The sequence below is a fragment of the Hyla sarda genome, unplaced genomic scaffold (assembly GCF_029499605.1).
Source record: "Hyla sarda isolate aHylSar1 unplaced genomic scaffold, aHylSar1.hap1 scaffold_346, whole genome shotgun sequence".
Lineage (NCBI taxonomy): Eukaryota > Metazoa > Chordata > Amphibia > Anura > Hylidae > Hyla > Hyla sarda.
In genome coordinates, this window is record NW_026610219.1 from 262,757 (window position 1) to 282,967 (window position 20,211).

At 45.8% G+C, this 20,211-nt stretch overlaps 9 non-coding genes across 9 annotated transcripts; all 9 read right to left on the reverse strand.

Moving 5' to 3' along the window:
• Positions 1 to 1,754: 1,754 nt before the first annotated feature.
• Positions 1,755 to 1,945, reverse strand: LOC130331086 (U2 spliceosomal RNA). Its single transcript, XR_008874053.1, has one exon. It is a non-coding gene; the product is annotated as a U2 spliceosomal RNA (small nuclear RNA).
• Positions 1,946 to 4,031: 2,086 nt separating this feature from the next.
• LOC130331087 (U2 spliceosomal RNA) lies at positions 4,032 to 4,222 on the reverse strand. Its single transcript, XR_008874054.1, has one exon. It is a non-coding gene; the product is annotated as a U2 spliceosomal RNA (small nuclear RNA).
• A 2,079-nt stretch (positions 4,223 to 6,301) lies between these two features.
• Positions 6,302 to 6,492, reverse strand: LOC130331088 (U2 spliceosomal RNA). Its single transcript, XR_008874055.1, has one exon. It is a non-coding gene; the product is annotated as a U2 spliceosomal RNA (small nuclear RNA).
• A 2,088-nt stretch (positions 6,493 to 8,580) lies between these two features.
• Positions 8,581 to 8,771, reverse strand: LOC130331089 (U2 spliceosomal RNA). Its single transcript, XR_008874056.1, has one exon. It is a non-coding gene; the product is annotated as a U2 spliceosomal RNA (small nuclear RNA).
• Positions 8,772 to 10,861: 2,090 nt separating this feature from the next.
• LOC130331090 (U2 spliceosomal RNA) lies at positions 10,862 to 11,052 on the reverse strand. Its single transcript, XR_008874057.1, has one exon. It is a non-coding gene; the product is annotated as a U2 spliceosomal RNA (small nuclear RNA).
• Positions 11,053 to 13,141: 2,089 nt separating this feature from the next.
• Positions 13,142 to 13,332, reverse strand: LOC130331092 (U2 spliceosomal RNA). Its single transcript, XR_008874059.1, has one exon. It is a non-coding gene; the product is annotated as a U2 spliceosomal RNA (small nuclear RNA).
• A 2,086-nt stretch (positions 13,333 to 15,418) lies between these two features.
• On the reverse strand, positions 15,419 to 15,609 carry LOC130331093 (U2 spliceosomal RNA). Its single transcript, XR_008874060.1, has one exon. It is a non-coding gene; the product is annotated as a U2 spliceosomal RNA (small nuclear RNA).
• A 2,088-nt stretch (positions 15,610 to 17,697) lies between these two features.
• LOC130331094 (U2 spliceosomal RNA) lies at positions 17,698 to 17,888 on the reverse strand. The gene has a single exon (XR_008874061.1). It is a non-coding gene; the product is annotated as a U2 spliceosomal RNA (small nuclear RNA).
• Positions 17,889 to 19,978: 2,090 nt separating this feature from the next.
• On the reverse strand, positions 19,979 to 20,169 carry LOC130331096 (U2 spliceosomal RNA). Its single transcript, XR_008874062.1, has one exon. It is a non-coding gene; the product is annotated as a U2 spliceosomal RNA (small nuclear RNA).
• Positions 20,170 to 20,211: the final 42 nt, after the last annotated feature.

The following is a 20,211-nucleotide window of genomic DNA, read 5'->3' on the forward strand; positions in this document are numbered from 1 at the left end:
GATGCCTCCTTGGCTGTCCCCAAACGGTATCAAACCAACACCCACGGGAAGCTGTAAGCATAGAGGACATGCCTGCACCCCATTGGACTTACCTGTGTGGGTTAAATCCGGGTTATTTGACAACCTATGGCGGTGATGGTTCTGCTCAGGCAGAGCAGTGCTGATGCTCCTCATAAAGCTGTCGCTGCTGTGAAGGTTCTAGGTGACATCACAAATCCCTATGGTTACATACACAACAAAGCTGGGTTGTTGTTGTTTACACTCTGCAAGGCCTGTGGAAGTGAGTGACATCATAGCACTGTAGTTCTGAGGGTTCTAGATGGATGCAACAATCTCCTGTTGCTTCTATGAAGGCCATAATAGACGACATCACCAAACAGCTCCATAGTCACATACACAGCAAAGGAGAGATGTTGTTTACACCTAGTGATGTCAGTGGTATTGAGTGACATCACAGCACAGTGCTAAGGCTCCTGGGCCTGGACACAGCAGCGGCTGCAATATCTCAACGGAGAATACGTTTATATATATGTGTGTGTGTGCGCGTATATATATATATATATATATATATATATATATATATATATATTTCTCCGCCGAAATCACTTTTAAACCCATTTCCACCTTTTTTTCCCTTCTCTTCCTCTTACTTTTTTTTCACGTTTTTTTACGTTTTTCTCCTTTTCGCCTCTTTTCTGGGCGTATTATTCTTCTTTTTCTTCTTTTTTTTCGTCTAATGCATACCCCATCAGTGCAGCAATGCTTATTCAATACCGCCAGCAGATGGAGACACTGGGGGATAATTTTCTAAGGATTTATACTGATTTTTCCTGTCTGAATTTGTCGCACAGAAAGTTGCAGGCCAAATATGTGTGACATTTCTGCGACTTTAGCTTCTAGAGCATTTTTACAACATTATACATAGGTGCTGAATACATAAAAAGCGACTGTTCAGCGACAGACAAGTCGCATCGGCTGAAAGTAGGCCAGAATGTCAGTCCATGTTGGAGCAGGTTTAGATACAGTCTAAAGTATAGATCTCAAAGTCTGTGCACAGAATTTAGCAAGGGCCTCGCACCTTCTGATGCATCAGGTAGGTGCACAATAGCATAGCCTAACCCTCTGTACTTTGGTCTATATTGATGCGGGACATAGACAGCCAGCTGATGACCAATCCATTAGTGCAATGGATGGCTGGAAGCATTTGTCTTTGCCTTTGCAATACCACAGAAGCAATGCATGGTCAATGTACAGCAATGACACACCTGTGTGAACAGCCAGGAGACCCCCCCCCATGTTATGTTACATAGTTACATAGTTAGTACGGTCGAAAAAAGACATATGTCCATCAAGTTCAACCAGGGAATTAAGGGGTAGGGGTGTGGCGCGATATTGGGGAAGGGATGAGATTTTATATTTCTTCATAAGCATTAATCTTATTTTGTCAATTAGGAACATTCAGCACCCACCCGCTATCAAGGCAGCTGCCTATCATGTCATGCCCTACCTGCACAGGTGTGCTGGCTACTCAAATGATCCAATTAAGGAGGCCATTTAGTCAGCAGCAGCAGAAGTCCTGTGCCTGGACGCTCCAACAGCGGCCAGACACAAGCAGAAGCAGAAGCAGCAGAAGCAGCAGCAGCACCACCTTTTGTTTTTTGGCTGCAGCAGCAAGGCCCACAGGGCTGGCTAGCTGGCTAGCCAGCAAGCAGGTAGCAATGAAAGTAGGAATCTTTCTTTTTAACCCTGTAAGGGGGTGGTGCACTGTACCCGAAGATACTGCCATATCGGGTCAATGCATAGGGCGACGGAAGCAAGCTTCGAAATCGGCCCCCGTTCTCAAAAATCCATTTAATATATGGTCCCCAGATAGGGGACGTATCAGATATTAAACTGATAAGAACAGATACTACACTTGATCTTAGCCAAAAGGCCGAGAAGCGATAACCGTGAAAGGGGCGGGCCCAACAAGGTCCCCTTCATGGGCACTATCACTGCTTGCTGTCAGGGAGGCTGCCAGACAATTTTCCATGCACACTCTGGGCTGGGGGGCAGTCAACCACCAGTACACACAGCAGAACCTAAACCCATACCATTATTGCTAAGCAGCAAGACAGGGGCCCATTGCACTCCCACGGGGCCTTTTTAAATGCAATCCATAACCCGGATTTGCCAGGAACCCTTCTTACTCCTCCTACTTGCATGTGACACTGGGCTTAGGATCTGCATAGGAAACACACACACAAGCACACACCTACCTTTGTTGCCTGCAGATGCCTCCTTGGCTGTCCCCAAACGGTATCAAACCAACACCCACGGGAAGCTGTAAGCATAGAGGACATGCCTGCACCCCATTGGACTTACCTGTGTGGGTTAAATCCGGGTTATTTGACAACCTATGGCGGTGATGGTTCTGCTCAGGCAGAGCAGTGCTGATGCTCCTCATAAAGCTGTCGCTGCTGTGAAGGTTCTAGGTGACATCACAAATCCCTATGGTTACATACACAACAAAGCTGGGTTGTTGTTGTTTACACTCTGCAAGGCCTGTGGAAGTGAGTGACATCATAGCACTGTAGTTCTGAGGGTTCTAGATGGATGCAACAATCTCCTGTTGCTTCTATGAAGGCCATAATAGACGACATCACCAAACAGCTCCATAGTCACATACACAGCAAAGGAGAGATGTTGTTTACACCTAGTGATGTCAGTGGTATTGAGTGACATCACAGCACAGTGCTAAGGCTCCTGGGCCTGGACACAGCAGCGGCTGCAATATCTCAACGGAGAATACGTTTATATATATGTGTGTGTGTGCGCGTATATATATATATATATATATATATATATATATATATATATATTTCTCCGCCGAAATCACTTTTAAACCCATTTCCACCTTTTTTTCCCTTCTCTTCCTCTTACTTTTTTTTCACGTTTTTTTACGTTTTTCTCCTTTTCGCCTCTTTTCTGGGCGTATTATTCTTCTTTTTCTTCTTTTTTTTCGTCTAATGCATACCCCATCAGTGCAGCAATGCTTATTCAATACCGCCAGCAGATGGAGACACTGGGGGATAATTTTCTAAGGATTTATACTGATTTTTCCTGTCTGAATTTGTCGCACAGAAAGTTGCAGGCCAAATATGTGTGACATTTCTGCGACTTTAGCTTCTAGAGCATTTTTACAACATTATACATAGGTGCTGAATACATAAAAAGCGACTGTTCAGCGACAGACAAGTCGCATCGGCTGAAAGTAGGCCAGAATGTCAGTCCATGTTGGAGCAGGTTTAGATACAGTCTAAAGTATAGATCTCAAAGTCTGTGCACAGAATTTAGCAAGGGCCTCGCACCTTCTGATGCATCAGGTAGGTGCACAATAGCATAGCCTAACCCTCTGTACTTTGGTCTATATTGATGCGGGACATAGACAGCCAGCTGATGACCAATCCATTAGTGCAATGGATGGCTGGAAGCATTTGTCTTTGCCTTTGCAATACCACAGAAGCAATGCATGGTCAATGTACAGCAATGACACACCTGTGTGAACAGCCAGGAGACCCCCCCCATGTTATGTTACATAGTTACATAGTTAGTACGGTCGAAAAAAGACATATGTCCATCAAGTTCAACCAGGGAATTAAGGGGTAGGGGTGTGGCGCGATATTGGGGAAGGGATGAGATTTTATATTTCTTCATAAGCATTAATCTTATTTTGTCAATTAGGAACATTCAGCACCCACCCGCTATCAAGGCAGCTGCCTATCATGTCATGCCCTACCTGCACAGGTGTGCTGGCTACTCAAATGATCCAATTAAGGAGGCCATTTAGTCAGCAGCAGCAGAAGTCCTGTGCCTGGACGCTCCAACAGCGGCCAGACACAAGCAGAAGCAGAAGCAGCAGAAGCAGCAGCAGCACCACCTTTTGTTTTTTGGCTGCAGCAGCAGCAGCAAGGCCCACAGGGCTGGCTAGCTGGCTAGCCAGCAAGCAGGTAGCAATGAAAGTAGGAATCTTTCTTTTTAACCCTGTAAGGGGGTGGTGCACTGTACCCGAAGATACTGCCATATCGGGTCAATGCATAGGGCGACGGAAGCAAGCTTCGAAATCGGCCCCCGTTCTCAAAAATCCATTTAATATATGGTCCCCAGATAGGGGACGTATCAGATATTAAACTGATAAGAACAGATACTACACTTGATCTTAGCCAAAAGGCCGAGAAGCGATAACCGTGAAAGGGGCGGGCCCAACAAGGTCCCCTTCATGGGCACTATCACTGCTTGCTGTCAGGGAGGCTGCCAGACAATTTTCCATGCACACTCTGGGCTGGGGGGCAGTCAACCACCAGTACACACAGCAGAACCTAAACCCATACCATTATTGCTAAGCAGCAAGACAGGGGCCCATTGCACTCCCACGGGGCCTTTTTAAATGCAATCCATAACCCGGATTTGCCAGGAACCCTTCTTACTCCTCCTACTTGCATGTGACACTGGGCTTAGGATCTGCATAGGAAACACACACACAAGCACACACCTACCTTTGTTGCCTGCAGATGCCTCCTTGGCTGTCCCCAAACGGTATCAAACCAACACCCACGGGAAGCTGTAAGCATAGAGGACATGCCTGCACCCCATTGGACTTACCTGTGTGGGTTAAATCCGGGTTATTTGACAACCTATGGCGGTGATGGTTCTGCTCAGGCAGAGCAGTGCTGATGCTCCTCATAAAGCTGTCGCTGCTGTGAAGGTTCTAGGTGACATCACAAATCCCTATGGTTACATACACAACAAAGCTGGGTTGTTGTTGTTTACACTCTGCAAGGCCTGTGGAAGTGAGTGACATCATAGCACTGTAGTTCTGAGGGTTCTAGATGGATGCAACAATCTCCTGTTGCTTCTATGAAGGCCATAATAGACGACATCACCAAACAGCTCCATAGTCACATACACAGCAAAGGAGAGATGTTGTTTACACCTAGTGATGTCAGTGGTATTGAGTGACATCACAGCACAGTGCTAAGGCTCCTGGGCCTGGACACAGCAGCGGCTGCAATATCTCAACGGAGAATACGTTTATATATATGTGTGTGTGTGCGCGTATATATATATATATATATATATATATATATATATATATATATATTTCTCCGCCGAAATCACTTTTAAACCCATTTCCACCTTTTTTTCCCTTCTCTTCCTCTTACTTTTTTTTCACGTTTTTTTACGTTTTTCTCCTTTTCGCCTCTTTTCTGGGCGTATTATTCTTCTTTTTCTTCTTTTTTTTCGTCTAATGCATACCCCATCAGTGCAGCAATGCTTATTCAATACCGCCAGCAGATGGAGACACTGGGGGATAATTTTCTAAGGATTTATACAGATTTTTCCTGTCTGAATTTGTCGCACAGAAAGTTGCAGGCCAAATATGTGTGACATTTCTGCGACTTTAGCTTCTAGAGCATTTTTACAACATTATACATAGGTGCTGAATACATAAAAAGCGACTGTTCAGCGACAGACAAGTCGCATCGGCTGAAAGTAGGCCAGAATGTCAGTCCATGTTGGAGCAGGTTTAGATACAGTCTAAAGTATAGATCTCAAAGTCTGTGCACAGAATTTAGCAAGGGCCTCGCACCTTCTGATGCATCAGGTAGGTGCACAATAGCATAGCCTAACCCTCTGTACTTTGGTCTATATTGATGCGGGACATAGACAGCCAGCTGATGACCAATCCATTAGTGCAATGGATGGCTGGAAGCATTTGTCTTTGCCTTTGCAATACCACAGAAGCAATGCATGGTCAATGTACAGCAATGACACACCTGTGTGAACAGCCAGGAGACCCCCCCCATGTTATGTTACATAGTTACATAGTTAGTACGGTCGAAAAAAGACATATGTCCATCAAGTTCAACCAGGGAATTAAGGGGTAGGGGTGTGGCGCGATATTGGGGAAGGGATGAGATTTTATATTTCTTCATAAGCATTAATCTTATTTTGTCAATTAGGAACATTCAGCACCCACCCGCTATCAAGGCAGCTGCCTATCATGTCATGCCCTACCTGCACAGGTGTGCTGGCTACTCAAATGATCCAATTAAGGAGGCCATTTAGTCAGCAGCAGCAGAAGTCCTGTGCCTGGACGCTCCAACAGCGGCCAGACACAAGCAGAAGCAGAAGCAGCAGCAGCACCACCTTTTGTTTTTTGGCTGCAGCAGCAGCAGCAAGGCCCACAGGGCTGGCTAGCTGGCTAGCCAGCAAGCAGGTAGCAATGAAAGTAGGAATCTTTCTTTTTAACCCTGTAAGGGGGTGGTGCACTGTACCCGAAGATACTGCCATATCGGGTCAATGCATAGGGCGACGGAAGCAAGCTTCGAAATCGGCCCCCGTTCTCAAAAATCCATTTAATATATGGTCCCCAGATAGGGGACGTATCAGATATTAAACTGATAAGAACAGATACTACACTTGATCTTAGCCAAAAGGCCGAGAAGCGATAACCGTGAAAGGGGCGGGCCCAACAAGGTCCCCTTCATGGGCACTATCACTGCTTGCTGTCAGGGAGGCTGCCAGACAATTTTCCATGCACACTCTGGGCTGGGGGGCAGTCAACCACCAGTACACACAGCAGAACCTAAACCCATACCATTATTGCTAAGCAGCAAGACAGGGGCCCATTGCACTCCCACGGGGCCTTTTTAAATGCAATCCATAACCCGGATTTGCCAGGAACCCTTCTTACTCCTCCTACTTGCATGTGACACTGGGCTTAGGATCTGCATAGGAAACACACACACAAGCACACACCTACCTTTGTTGCCTGCAGATGCCTCCTTGGCTGTCCCCAAACGGTATCAAACCAACACCCACGGGAAGCTGTAAGCATAGAGGACATGCCTGCACCCCATTGGACTTACCTGTGTGGGTTAAATCCGGGTTATTTGACAACCTATGGCGGTGATGGTTCTGCTCAGGCAGAGCAGTGCTGATGCTCCTCATAAAGCTGTCGCTGCTGTGAAGGTTCTAGGTGACATCACAAATCCCTATGGTTACATACACAACAAAGCTGGGTTGTTGTTGTTTACACTCTGCAAGGCCTGTGGAAGTGAGTGACATCATAGCACTGTAGTTCTGAGGGTTCTAGATGGATGCAACAATCTCCTGTTGCTTCTATGAAGGCCATAATAGACGACATCACCAAACAGCTCCATAGTCACATACACAGCAAAGGAGAGATGTTGTTTACACCTAGTGATGTCAGTGGTTTTGAGTGACATCACAGCACAGTGCTAAGGCTCCTGGGCCTGGACACAGCAGCGGCTGCAATATCTCAACGGAGAATACGTTTATATATATGTGTGTGTGTGCGCGTATATATATATATATATATATATATATATATATATATATATATATTTCTCCGCCGAAATCACTTTTAAACCCATTTCCACCTTTTTTTCCCTTCTCTTCCTCTTACTTTTTTTTCACGTTTTTTTACGTTTTTCTCCTTTTCGCCTTTTTTCTGGGCGTATTATTCTTCTTTTTCTTCTTTTTTTTCGTCTAATGCATACCCCATCAGTGCAGCAATGCTTATTCAATACCGCCAGCAGATGGAGACACTGGGGGATAATTTTCTAAGGATTTATACTGATTTTTCCTGTCTGAATTTGTCGCACAGAAAGTTGCAGGCCAAATATGTGTGACATTTCTGCGACTTTAGCTTCTAGAGCATTTTTACAACATTATACATAGGTGCTGAATACATAAAAAGCGACTGTTCAGCGACAGACAAGTCGCATCGGCTGAAAGTAGGCCAGAATGTCAGTCCATGTTGGAGCAGGTTTAGATACAGTCTAAAGTATAGATCTCAAAGTCTGTGCACAGAATTTAGCAAGGGCCTCGCACCTTCTGATGCATCAGGTAGGTGCACAATAGCATAGCCTAACCCTCTGTACTTTGGTCTATATTGATGCGGGACATAGACAGCCAGCTGATGACCAATCCATTAGTGCAATGGATGGCTGGAAGCATTTGTCTTTGCCTTTGCAATACCACAGAAGCAATGCATGGTCAATGTACAGCAATGACACACCTGTGTGAACAGCCAGGAGACCCCCCCCATGTTATGTTACATAGTTACATAGTTAGTACGGTCGAAAAAAGACATATGTCCATCAAGTTCAACCAGGGAATTAAGGGGTAGGGGTGTGGCGCGATATTGGGGAAGGGATGAGATTTTATATTTCTTCATAAGCATTAATCTTATTTTGTCAATTAGGAACATTCAGCACCCACCCGCTATCAAGGCAGCTGCCTATCATGTCATGCCCTACCTGCACAGGTGTGCTGGCTACTCAAATGATCCAATTAAGGAGGCCATTTAGTCAGCAGCAGCAGAAGTCCTGTGCCTGGACGCTCCAACAGCGGCCAGACACAAGCAGAAGCAGAAGCAGCAGAAGCAGCAGCAGCACCACCTTTTGTTTTTTGGCTGCAGCAGCAGCAGCAAGGCCCACAGGGCTGGCTAGCTGGCTAGCCAGCAAGCAGGTAGCAATGAAAGTAGGAATCTTTCTTTTTAACCCTGTAAGGGGGTGGTGCACTGTACCCGAAGATACTGCCATATCGGGTCAATGCATAGGGCGACGGAAGCAAGCTTCGAAATCGGCCCCCGTTCTCAAAAATCCATTTAATATATGGTCCCCAGATAGGGGACGTATCAGATATTAAACTGATAAGAACAGATACTACACTTGATCTTAGCCAAAAGGCCGAGAAGCGATAACCGTGAAAGGGGCGGGCCCAACAAGGTCCCCTTCATGGGCACTATCACTGCTTGCTGTCAGGGAGGCTGCCAGACAATTTTCCATGCACACTCTGGGCTGGGGGGCAGTCAACCACCAGTACACACAGCAGAACCTAAACCCATACCATTATTGCTAAGCAGCAAGACAGGGGCCCATTGCACTCCCACGGGGCCTTTTTAAATGCAATCCATAACCCGGATTTGCCAGGAACCCTTCTTACTCCTCCTACTTGCATGTGACACTGGGCTTAGGATCTGCATAGGAAACACACACACAAGCACACACCTACCTTTGTTGCCTGCAGATGCCTCCTTGGCTGTCCCCAAACGGTATCAAACCAACACCCACGGGAAGCTGTAAGCATAGAGGACATGCCTGCACCCCATTGGACTTACCTGTGTGGGTTAAATCCGGGTTATTTGACAACCTATGGCGGTGATGGTTCTGCTCAGGCAGAGCAGTGCTGATGCTCCTCATAAAGCTGTCGCTGCTGTGAAGGTTCTAGGTGACATCACAAATCCCTATGGTTACATACACAACAAAGCTGGGTTGTTGTTGTTTACACTCTGCAAGGCCTGTGGAAGTGAGTGACATCATAGCACTGTAGTTCTGAGGGTTCTAGATGGATGCAACAATCTCCTGTTGCTTCTATGAAGGCCATAATAGACGACATCACCAAACAGCTCCATAGTCACATACACAGCAAAGGAGAGATGTTGTTTACACCTAGTGATGTCAGTGGTATTGAGTGACATCACAGCACAGTGCTAAGGCTCCTGGGCCTGGACACAGCAGCGGCTGCAATATCTCAACGGAGAATACGTTTATATATATGTGTGTGTGTGCGCGTATATATATATATATATATATATATATATATATATATATATATATATTTCTCCGCCGAAATCACTTTTAAACCCATTTCCACCTTTTTTTCCCTTCTCTTCCTCTTACTTTTTTTTCACGTTTTTTTACGTTTTTCTCCTTTTCGCCTCTTTTCTGGGCGTATTATTCTTCTTTTTCTTCTTTTTTTTCGTCTAATGCATACCCCATCAGTGCAGCAATGCTTATTCAATACCGCCAGCAGATGGAGACACTGGGGGATAATTTTCTAAGGATTTATACAGATTTTTCCTGTCTGAATTTGTCGCACAGAAAGTTGCAGGCCAAATATGTGTGACATTTCTGCGACTTTAGCTTCTAGAGCATTTTTACAACATTATACATAGGTGCTGAATACATAAAAAGCGACTGTTCAGCGACAGACAAGTCGCATCGGCTGAAAGTAGGCCAGAATGTCAGTCCATGTTGGAGCAGGTTTAGATACAGTCTAAAGTATAGATCTCAAAGTCTGTGCACAGAATTTAGCAAGGGCCTCGCACCTTCTGATGCATCAGGTAGGTGCACAATAGCATAGCCTAACCCTCTGTACTTTGGTCTATATTGATGCGGGACATAGACAGCCAGCTGATGACCAATCCATTAGTGCAATGGATGGCTGGAAGCATTTGTCTTTGCCTTTGCAATACCACAGAAGCAATGCATGGTCAATGTACAGCAATGACACACCTGTGTGAACAGCCAGGAGACCCCCCCCATGTTATGTTACATAGTTACATAGTTAGTACGGTCGAAAAAAGACATATGTCCATCAAGTTCAACCAGGGAATTAAGGGGTAGGGGTGTGGCGCGATATTGGGGAAGGGATGAGATTTTATATTTCTTCATAAGCATTAATCTTATTTTGTCAATTAGGAACATTCAGCACCCACCCGCTATCAAGGCAGCTGCCTATCATGTCATGCCCTACCTGCACAGGTGTGCTGGCTACTCAAATGATCCAATTAAGGAGGCCATTTAGTCAGCAGCAGCAGAAGTCCTGTGCCTGGACGCTCCAACAGCGGCCAGACACAAGCAGAAGCAGAAGCAGCAGAAGCAGCAGCAGCACCACCTTTTGTTTTTTGGCTGCAGCAGCAGCAGCAAGGCCCACAGGGCTGGCTAGCTGGCTAGCCAGCAAGCAGGTAGCAATGAAAGTAGGAATCTTTCTTTTTAACCCTGTAAGGGGGTGGTGCACTGTACCCGAAGATACTGCCATATCGGGTCAATGCATAGGGCGACGGAAGCAAGCTTCGAAATCGGCCCCCGTTCTCAAAAATCCATTTAATATATGGTCCCCAGATAGGGGACGTATCAGATATTAAACTGATAAGAACAGATACTACACTTGATCTTAGCCAAAAGGCCGAGAAGCGATAACCGTGAAAGGGGCGGGCCCAACAAGGTCCCCTTCATGGGCACTATCACTGCTTGCTGTCAGGGAGGCTGCCAGACAATTTTCCATGCACACTCTGGGCTGGGGGGCAGTCAACCACCAGTACACACAGCAGAACCTAAACCCATACCATTATTGCTAAGCAGCAAGACAGGGGCCCATTGCACTCCCACGGGGCCTTTTTAAATGCAATCCATAACCCGGATTTGCCAGGAACCCTTCTTACTCCTCCTACTTGCATGTGACACTGGGCTTAGGATCTGCATAGGAAACACACACACAAGCACACACCTACCTTTGTTGCCTGCAGATGCCTCCTTGGCTGTCCCCAAACGGTATCAAACCAACACCCACGGGAAGCTGTAAGCATAGAGGACATGCCTGCACCCCATTGGACTTACCTGTGTGGGTTAAATCCGGGTTATTTGACAACCTATGGCGGTGATGGTTCTGCTCAGGCAGAGCAGTGCTGATGCTCCTCATAAAGCTGTCGCTGCTGTGAAGGTTCTAGGTGACATCACAAATCCCTATGGTTACATACACAACAAAGCTGGGTTGTTGTTGTTTACACTCTGCAAGGCCTGTGGAAGTGAGTGACATCATAGCACTGTAGTTCTGAGGGTTCTAGATGGATGCAACAATCTCCTGTTGCTTCTATGAAGGCCATAATAGACGACATCACCAAACAGCTCCATAGTCACATACACAGCAAAGGAGAGATGTTGTTTACACCTAGTGATGTCAGTGGTATTGAGTGACATCACAGCACAGTGCTAAGGCTCCTGGGCCTGGACACAGCAGCGGCTGCAATATCTCAACGGAGAATACGTTTATATATATGTGTGTGTGTGCGCGTATATATATATATATATATATATATATATATATATATATATATATATTTCTCCGCCGAAATCACTTTTAAACCCATTTCCACCTTTTTTCCCTTCTCTTCCTCTTACTTTTTTTTCACGTTTTTTTACGTTTTTCTCCTTTTCGCCTCTTTTCTGGGCGTATTATTCTTCTTTTTCTTCTTTTTTTTCGTCTAATGCATACCCCATCAGTGCAGCAATGCTTATTCAATACCGCCAGCAGATGGAGACACTGGGGGATAATTTTCTAAGGATTTATACTGATTTTTCCTGTCTGAATTTGTCGCACAGAAAGTTGCAGGCCAAATATGTGTGACATTTCTGCGACTTTAGCTTCTAGAGCATTTTTACAACATTATACATAGGTGCTGAATACATAAAAAGCGACTGTTCAGCGACAGACAAGTCGCATCGGCTGAAAGTAGGCCAGAATGTCAGTCCATGTTGGAGCAGGTTTAGATACAGTCTAAAGTATAGATCTCAAAGTCTGTGCACAGAATTTAGCAAGGGCCTCGCACCTTCTGATGCATCAGGTAGGTGCACAATAGCATAGCCTAACCCTCTGTACTTTGGTCTATATTGATGCGGGACATAGACAGCCAGCTGATGACCAATCCATTAGTGCAATGGATGGCTGGAAGCATTTGTCTTTGCCTTTGCAATACCACAGAAGCAATGCATGGTCAATGTACAGCAATGACACACCTGTGTGAACAGCCAGGAGACCCCCCCCATGTTATGTTACATAGTTACATAGTTAGTACGGTCGAAAAAAGACATATGTCCATCAAGTTCAACCAGGGAATTAAGGGGTAGGGGTGTGGCGCGATATTGGGGAAGGGATGAGATTTTATATTTCTTCATAAGCATTAATCTTATTTTGTCAATTAGGAACATTCAGCACCCACCCGCTATCAAGGCAGCTGCCTATCATGTCATGCCCTACCTGCACAGGTGTGCTGGCTACTCAAATGATCCAATTAAGGAGGCCATTTAGTCAGCAGCAGCAGAAGTCCTGTGCCTGGACGCTCCAACAGCGGCCAGACACAAGCAGAAGCAGAAGCAGCAGAAGCAGCAGCAGCAGCACCTTTTGTTTTTTGGCTGCAGCAGCAGCAGCAAGGCCCACAGGGCTGGCTAGCTGGCTAGCCAGCAAGCAGGTAGCAATGAAAGTAGGAATCTTTCTTTTTAACCCTGTAAGGGGGTGGTGCACTGTACCCGAAGATACTGCCATATCGGGTCAATGCATAGGGCGACGGAAGCAAGCTTCGAAATCGGCCCCCGTTCTCAAAAATCCATTTAATATATGGTCCCCAGATAGGGGACGTATCAGATATTAAACTGATAAGAACAGATACTACACTTGATCTTAGCCAAAAGGCCGAGAAGCGATAACCGTGAAAGGGGCGGGCCCAACAAGGTCCCCTTCATGGGCACTATCACTGCTTGCTGTCAGGGAGGCTGCCAGACAATTTTCCATGCACACTCTGGGCTGGGGGGCAGTCAACCACCAGTACACACAGCAGAACCTAAACCCATACCATTATTGCTAAGCAGCAAGACAGGGGCCCATTGCACTCCCACGGGGCCTTTTTAAATGCAATCCATAACCCGGATTTGCCAGGAACCCTTCTTACTCCTCCTACTTGCATGTGACACTGGGCTTAGGATCTGCATAGGAAACACACACACAAGCACACACCTACCTTTGTTGCCTGCAGATGCCTCCTTGGCTGTCCCCAAACGGTATCAAACCAACACCCACGGGAAGCTGTAAGCATAGAGGACATGCCTGCACCCCATTGGACTTACCTGTGTGGGTTAAATCCGGGTTATTTGACAACCTATGGCGGTGATGGTTCTGCTCAGGCAGAGCAGTGCTGATGCTCCTCATAAAGCTGTCGCTGCTGTGAAGGTTCTAGGTGACATCACAAATCCCTATGGTTACATACACAACAAAGCTGGGTTGTTGTTGTTTACACTCTGCAAGGCCTGTGGAAGTGAGTGACATCATAGCACTGTAGTTCTGAGGGTTCTAGATGGATGCAACAATCTCCTGTTGCTTCTATGAAGGCCATAATAGACGACATCACCAAACAGCTCCATAGTCACATACACAGCAAAGGAGAGATGTTGTTTACACCTAGTGATGTCAGTGGTATTGAGTGACATCACAGCACAGTGCTAAGGCTCCTGGGCCTGGACACAGCAGCGGCTGCAATATCTCAACGGAGAATACGTTTATATATATGTGTGTGTGTGCGCGTATATATATATATATATATATATATATATATATATATATATATTTCTCCGCCGAAATCACTTTTAAACCCATTTCCACCTTTTTTTCCCTTCTCTTCCTCTTACTTTTTTTTCACGTTTTTTTACGTTTTTCTCCTTTTCGCCTCTTTTCTGGGCGTATTATTCTTCTTTTTCTTCTTTTTTTTCGTCTAATGCATACCCCATCAGTGCAGCAATGCTTATTCAATACCGCCAGCAGATGGAGACACTGGGGGATAATTTTCTAAGGATTTATACTGATTTTTCCTGTCTGAATTTGTCGCACAGAAAGTTGCAGGCCAAATATGTGTGACATTTCTGCGACTTTAGCTTCTAGAGCATTTTTACAACATTATACATAGGTGCTGAATACATAAAAAGCGACTGTTCAGCGACAGACAAGTCGCATCGGCTGAAAGTAGGCCAGAATGTCAGTCCATGTTGGAGCAGGTTTAGATACAGTCTAAAGTATAGATCTCAAAGTCTGTGCACAGAATTTAGCAAGGGCCTCGCACCTTCTGATGCATCAGGTAGGTGCACAATAGCATAGCCTAACCCTCTGTACTTTGGTCTATATTGATGCGGGACATAGACAGCCAGCTGATGACCAATCCATTAGTGCAATGGATGGCTGGAAGCATTTGTCTTTGCCTTTGCAATACCACAGAAGCAATGCATGGTCAATGTACAGCAATGACACACCTGTGTGAACAGCCAGGAGACCCCCCCCATGTTATGTTACATAGTTACATAGTTAGTACGGTCGAAAAAAGACATATGTCCATCAAGTTCAACCAGGGAATTAAGGGGTAGGGGTGTGGCGCGATATTGGGGAAGGGATGAGATTTTATATTTCTTCATAAGCATTAATCTTATTTTGTCAATTAGGAACATTCAGCACCCACCCGCTATCAAGGCAGCTGCCTATCATGTCATGCCCTACCTGCACAGGTGTGCTGGCTACTCAAATGATCCAATTAAGGAGGCCATTTAGTCAGCAGCAGCAGAAGTCCTGTGCCTGGACGCTCCAACAGCGGCCAGACACAAGCAGAAGCAGAAGCAGCAGAAGCAGCAGCAGCACCACCTTTTGTTTTTTGGCTGCAGCAGCAGCAGCAAGGCCCACAGGGCTGGCTAGCTGGCTAGCCAGCAAGCAGGTAGCAATGAAAGTAGGAATCTTTCTTTTTAACCCTGTAAGGGGGTGGTGCACTGTACCCGAAGATACTGCCATATCGGGTCAATGCATAGGGCGACGGAAGCAAGCTTCGAAATCGGCCCCCGTTCTCAAAAATCCATTTAATATATGGTCCCCAGATAGGGGACGTATCAGATATTAAACTGATAAGAACAGATACTACACTTGATCTTAGCCAAAAGGCCGAGAAGCGATAACCGTGAAAGGGGCGGGCCCAACAAGGTCCCCTTCATGGGCACTATCACTGCTTGCTGTCAGGGAGGCTGCCAGACAATTTTCCATGCACACTCTGGGCTGGGGGGCAGTCAACCACCAGTACACACAGCAGAACCTAAACCCATACCATTATTGCTAAGCAGCAAGACAGGGGCCCATTGCACTCCCACGGGGCCTTTTTAAATGCAATCCATAACCCGGATTTGCCAGGAACCCTTCTTACTCCTCCTACTTGCATGTGACACTGGGCTTAGGATCTGCATAGGAAACACACACACAAGCACACACCTACCTTTGTTGCCTGCAGATGCCTCCTTGGCTGTCCCCAAACGGTATCAAACCAACACCCACGGGAAGCTGTAAGCATAGAGGACATGCCTGCACCCCATTGGACTTACCTGTGTGGGTTAAATCCGGGTTATTTGACAACCTATGGCGGTGATGGTTCTGCTCAGGCAGAGCAGTGCTGATGCTCCTCATAAAGCTGTCGCTGCTGTGAAGGTTCTAGGTGACATCACAAATCCCTATGGTTACATACACAACAAAGCTGGGTTGTTGTTGTTTACACTCTGCAAGGCCTGTGGAAGTGAGTGACATCATAGCACTGTAGTTCTGAGGGTTCTAGATGGATGCAACAATCTCCTGTTGCTTCTATGAAGGCCATAATAGACGACATCACCAAACAGCTCCATAGTCACATACACAGCAAAGGAGAGATGTTGTTTACACCTAGTGATGTCAGTGGTATTGAGTGACATCACAGCACAGTGCTAAGGCTCCTGGGCCTGGACACAGCAGCGGCTGCAATATCTCAACGGAGAATACGTTTATATATATGTGTGTGTGTGCGCGTATATATATATATATATATATATATATATATATATATATATATATTTCTCCGCCGAAATCACTTTTAAACCCATTTCCACCTTTTTTTCCCTTCTCTTCCTCTTACTTTTTTTTCACGTTTTTTTACGTTTTTCTCCTTTTCGCCTCTTTTCTGGGCGTATTATTCTTCTTTTTCTTCTTTTTTTTCGTCTAATGCATACCCCATCAGTGCAGCAATGCTTATTCAATACCGCCAGCAGATGGAGACACTGGGGGATAATTTTCTAAGGATTTATACTGATTTTTCCTGTCTGAATTTGTCGCACAGAAAGTTGCAGGCCAAATATGTGTGACATTTCTGCGACTTTAGCTTCTAGAGCATTTTTACAACATTATACATAGGTGCTGAATACATAAAAAGCGACTGTTCAGCGACAGACAAGTCGCATCGGCTGAAAGTAGGCCAGAATGTCAGTCCATGTTGGAGCAGGTTTAGATACAGTCTAAAGTATAGATCTCAAAGTCTGTGCACAGAATTTAGCAAGGGCCTCGCACCTTCTGATGCATCAGGTAGGTGCACAATAGCATAGCCTAACCCTCTGTACTTTGGTCTATATTGATGCGGGACATAGACAGCCAGCTGATGACCAATCCATTAGTGCAATGGATGGCTGGAAGCATTTGTCTTTGCCTTTGCAATACCACAGAAGCAATGCATGGTCAATGTACAGCAATGACACACCTGTGTGAACAGCCAGGAGACCCCCCCCATGTTATGTTACATAGTTACATAGTTAGTACGGTCGAAAAAAGACATATGTCCATCAAGTTCAACCAGGGAATTAAGGGGTAGGGGTGTGGCGCGATATTGGGGAAGGGATGAGATTTTATATTTCTTCATAAGCATTAATCTTATTTTGTCAATTAGGAACATTCAGCACCCACCCGCTATCAAGGCAGCTGCCTATCATGTCATGCCCTACCTGCACAGGTGTGCTGGCTACTCAAATGATCCAATTAAGGAGGCCATTTAGTCAGCAGCAGCAGAAGTCCTGTGCCTGGACGCTCCAACAGCGGCCAGACACAAGCAGAAGCAGAAGCAGCAGAAGCAGCAGCAGCACCACCTTTTGTTTTTTGGCTGCAGCAGCAGCAGCAAGGCCCACAGGGCTGGCTAGCTGGCTAGCCAGCAAGCAGGTAGCAATGAAAGTAGGAATCTTTCTTTTTAACCCTGTAAGGGGGTGGTGCACTGTACCCGAAGATACTGCCATATCGGGTCAATGCATAGGGCGACGGAAGCAAGCTTCGAAATCGGCCCCCGTTCTCAAAAATCCATTTAATATATGGTCCCCAGATAGGGGACGTATCAGATATTAAACTGATAAGAACAGATACTACACTTGATCTTAGCCAAAAGGCCGAGAAGCGATAACCGTGAAAGGGGCGGGCCCAACAAGGTCCCCTTCATGGGCACTATCACTGCTTGCTGTCAGGGAGGCTGCCAGACAATTTTCCATGCACACTCTGGGCTGGGGGGCAGTCAACCACCAGTACACACAGCAGAACCTAAACCCATACCATTATTGCTAAGCAGCAAGACAGGGGCCCATTGCACTCCCACGGGGCCTTTTTAAATGCAATCCATAACCCGGATTTGCCAGGAACCCTTCTTACTCCTCCTACTTGCATGTGACACTGGGCTTAGGATCTGCATAGGAAACACACACACAAGCACACACCTACCTTTGTTGCCTGCAGATGCCTCCTTGGCTGTCCCCAAACGGTATCAAACCAACACCCACGGGAAGCTGTAAGCATAGAGGACATGCCTGCACCCCATTGGACTTACCTGTGTGGGTTAAATCCGGGTTATTTGACAACCTATGGCGGTGATGGTTCTGCTCAGGCAGAGCAGTGCTGATGCTCCTCATAAAGCTGTCGCTGCTGTGAAGGTTCTAGGTGACATCACAAATCCCTATGGTTACATACACAACAAAGCTGGGTTGTTGTTGTTTACACTCTGCAAGGCCTGTGGAAGTGAGTGACATCATAGCACTGTAGTTCTGAGGGTTCTAGATGGATGCAACAATCTCCTGTTGCTTCTATGAAGGCCATAATAGACGACATCACCAAACAGCTCCATAGTCACATACACAGCAAAGGAGAGATGTTGTTTACACCTAGTGATGTCAGTGGTATTGAGTGACATCACAGCACAGTGCTAAGGCTCCTGGGCCTGGACACAGCAGCGGCTGCAATATCTCAACGGAGAATACGTTTATATATATGTGTGTGTGTGCGCGTATATATATATATATATATATATATATATATATATATATATATATATTTCTCCGCCGAAATCACTTTTAAACCCATTTCCACCTTTTTTTCCCTTCTCTTCCTCTTACTTTTTTTTCACGTTTTTTTACGTTTTTCTCCTTTTCGCCTCTTTTCTGGGCGTATTATTCTTCTTTTTCTTCTTTTTTTTCGTCTAATGCATACCCCATCAGTGCAGCAATGCTTATTCAATACCGCCAGCAGATGGAGACACTGGGGGATAATTTTCTAAGGATTTATACTGATTTTTCCTGTCTGAATTTGTCGCACAGAAAGTTGCAGGCCAAATATGTGTGACATTTCTGCGACTTTAGCTTCTAGAGCATTTTTACAACATTATACATAGGTGCTGAATACATAAAAAGCGACTGTTCAGCGACAGACAAGTCGCATCGGCTGAAAGTAGGCCAGAATGTCAGTCCATGTTGGAGCAGGTTTAGATACAGTCTAAAGTATAGATCTCAAAGTCTGTGCACAGAATTTAGCAAGGGCCTCGCACCTTCTGATGCATCAGGTAGGTGCACAATAGCATAGCCTAACCCTCTGTACTTTGGTCTATATTGATGCGGGACATAGACAGCCAGCTGATGACCAATCCATTAGTGCAATGGATGGCTGGAAGCATTTGTCTTTGCCTTTGCAATACCACAGAAGCAATGCATGGTCAATGTACAGCAATGACACACCTGTGTGAACAGCCAGGAGACCCCCCCCATGTTATGTTACATAGTTACATAGTTAGTACGGTCGAAAAAAGACATATGTCCATCAAGTTCAACCAGGGAATTAAGGGGTAGGGGTGTGGCGCGATATTGGGGAAGGGATGAGATTTTATATTTCTTCATAAGCATTAATCTTATTTTGTCAATTAGGAACATTCAGCACCCACCCGCTATCAAGGCAGCTGCCTATCATGTCATGCCCTACCTGCACAGGTGTGCTGGCTACTCAAATGATCCAATTAAGGAGGCCATTTAGTCAGCAGCAGCAGAAGTCCTGTGCCTGGACGCTCCAACAGCGGCCAGACACAAGCAGAAGCAGAAGCAGCAGAAGCAGCAGCAGCACCACCTTTTGTTTTTTGGCTGCAGCAGCAGCAGCAAGGCCCACAGGGCTGGCTAGCTGGCTAGCCAGCAAGCAGGTAGCAATGAAAGTAGGAATCTTTCTTTTTAACCCTGTAAGGGGGTGGTGCACTGTACCCGAAGATACTGCCATATCGGGTCAATGCATAGGGCGACGGAAGCAAGCTTCGAAATCGGCCCCCGTTCTCAAAAATCCATTTAATATATGGTCCCCAGATAGGGGACGTATCAGATATTAAACTGATAAGAACAGATACTACACTTGATCTTAGCCAAAAGGCCGAGAAGCGATAACCGTGAAAGGGGCGGGCCCAACAAGGTCCCCTTCATGGGC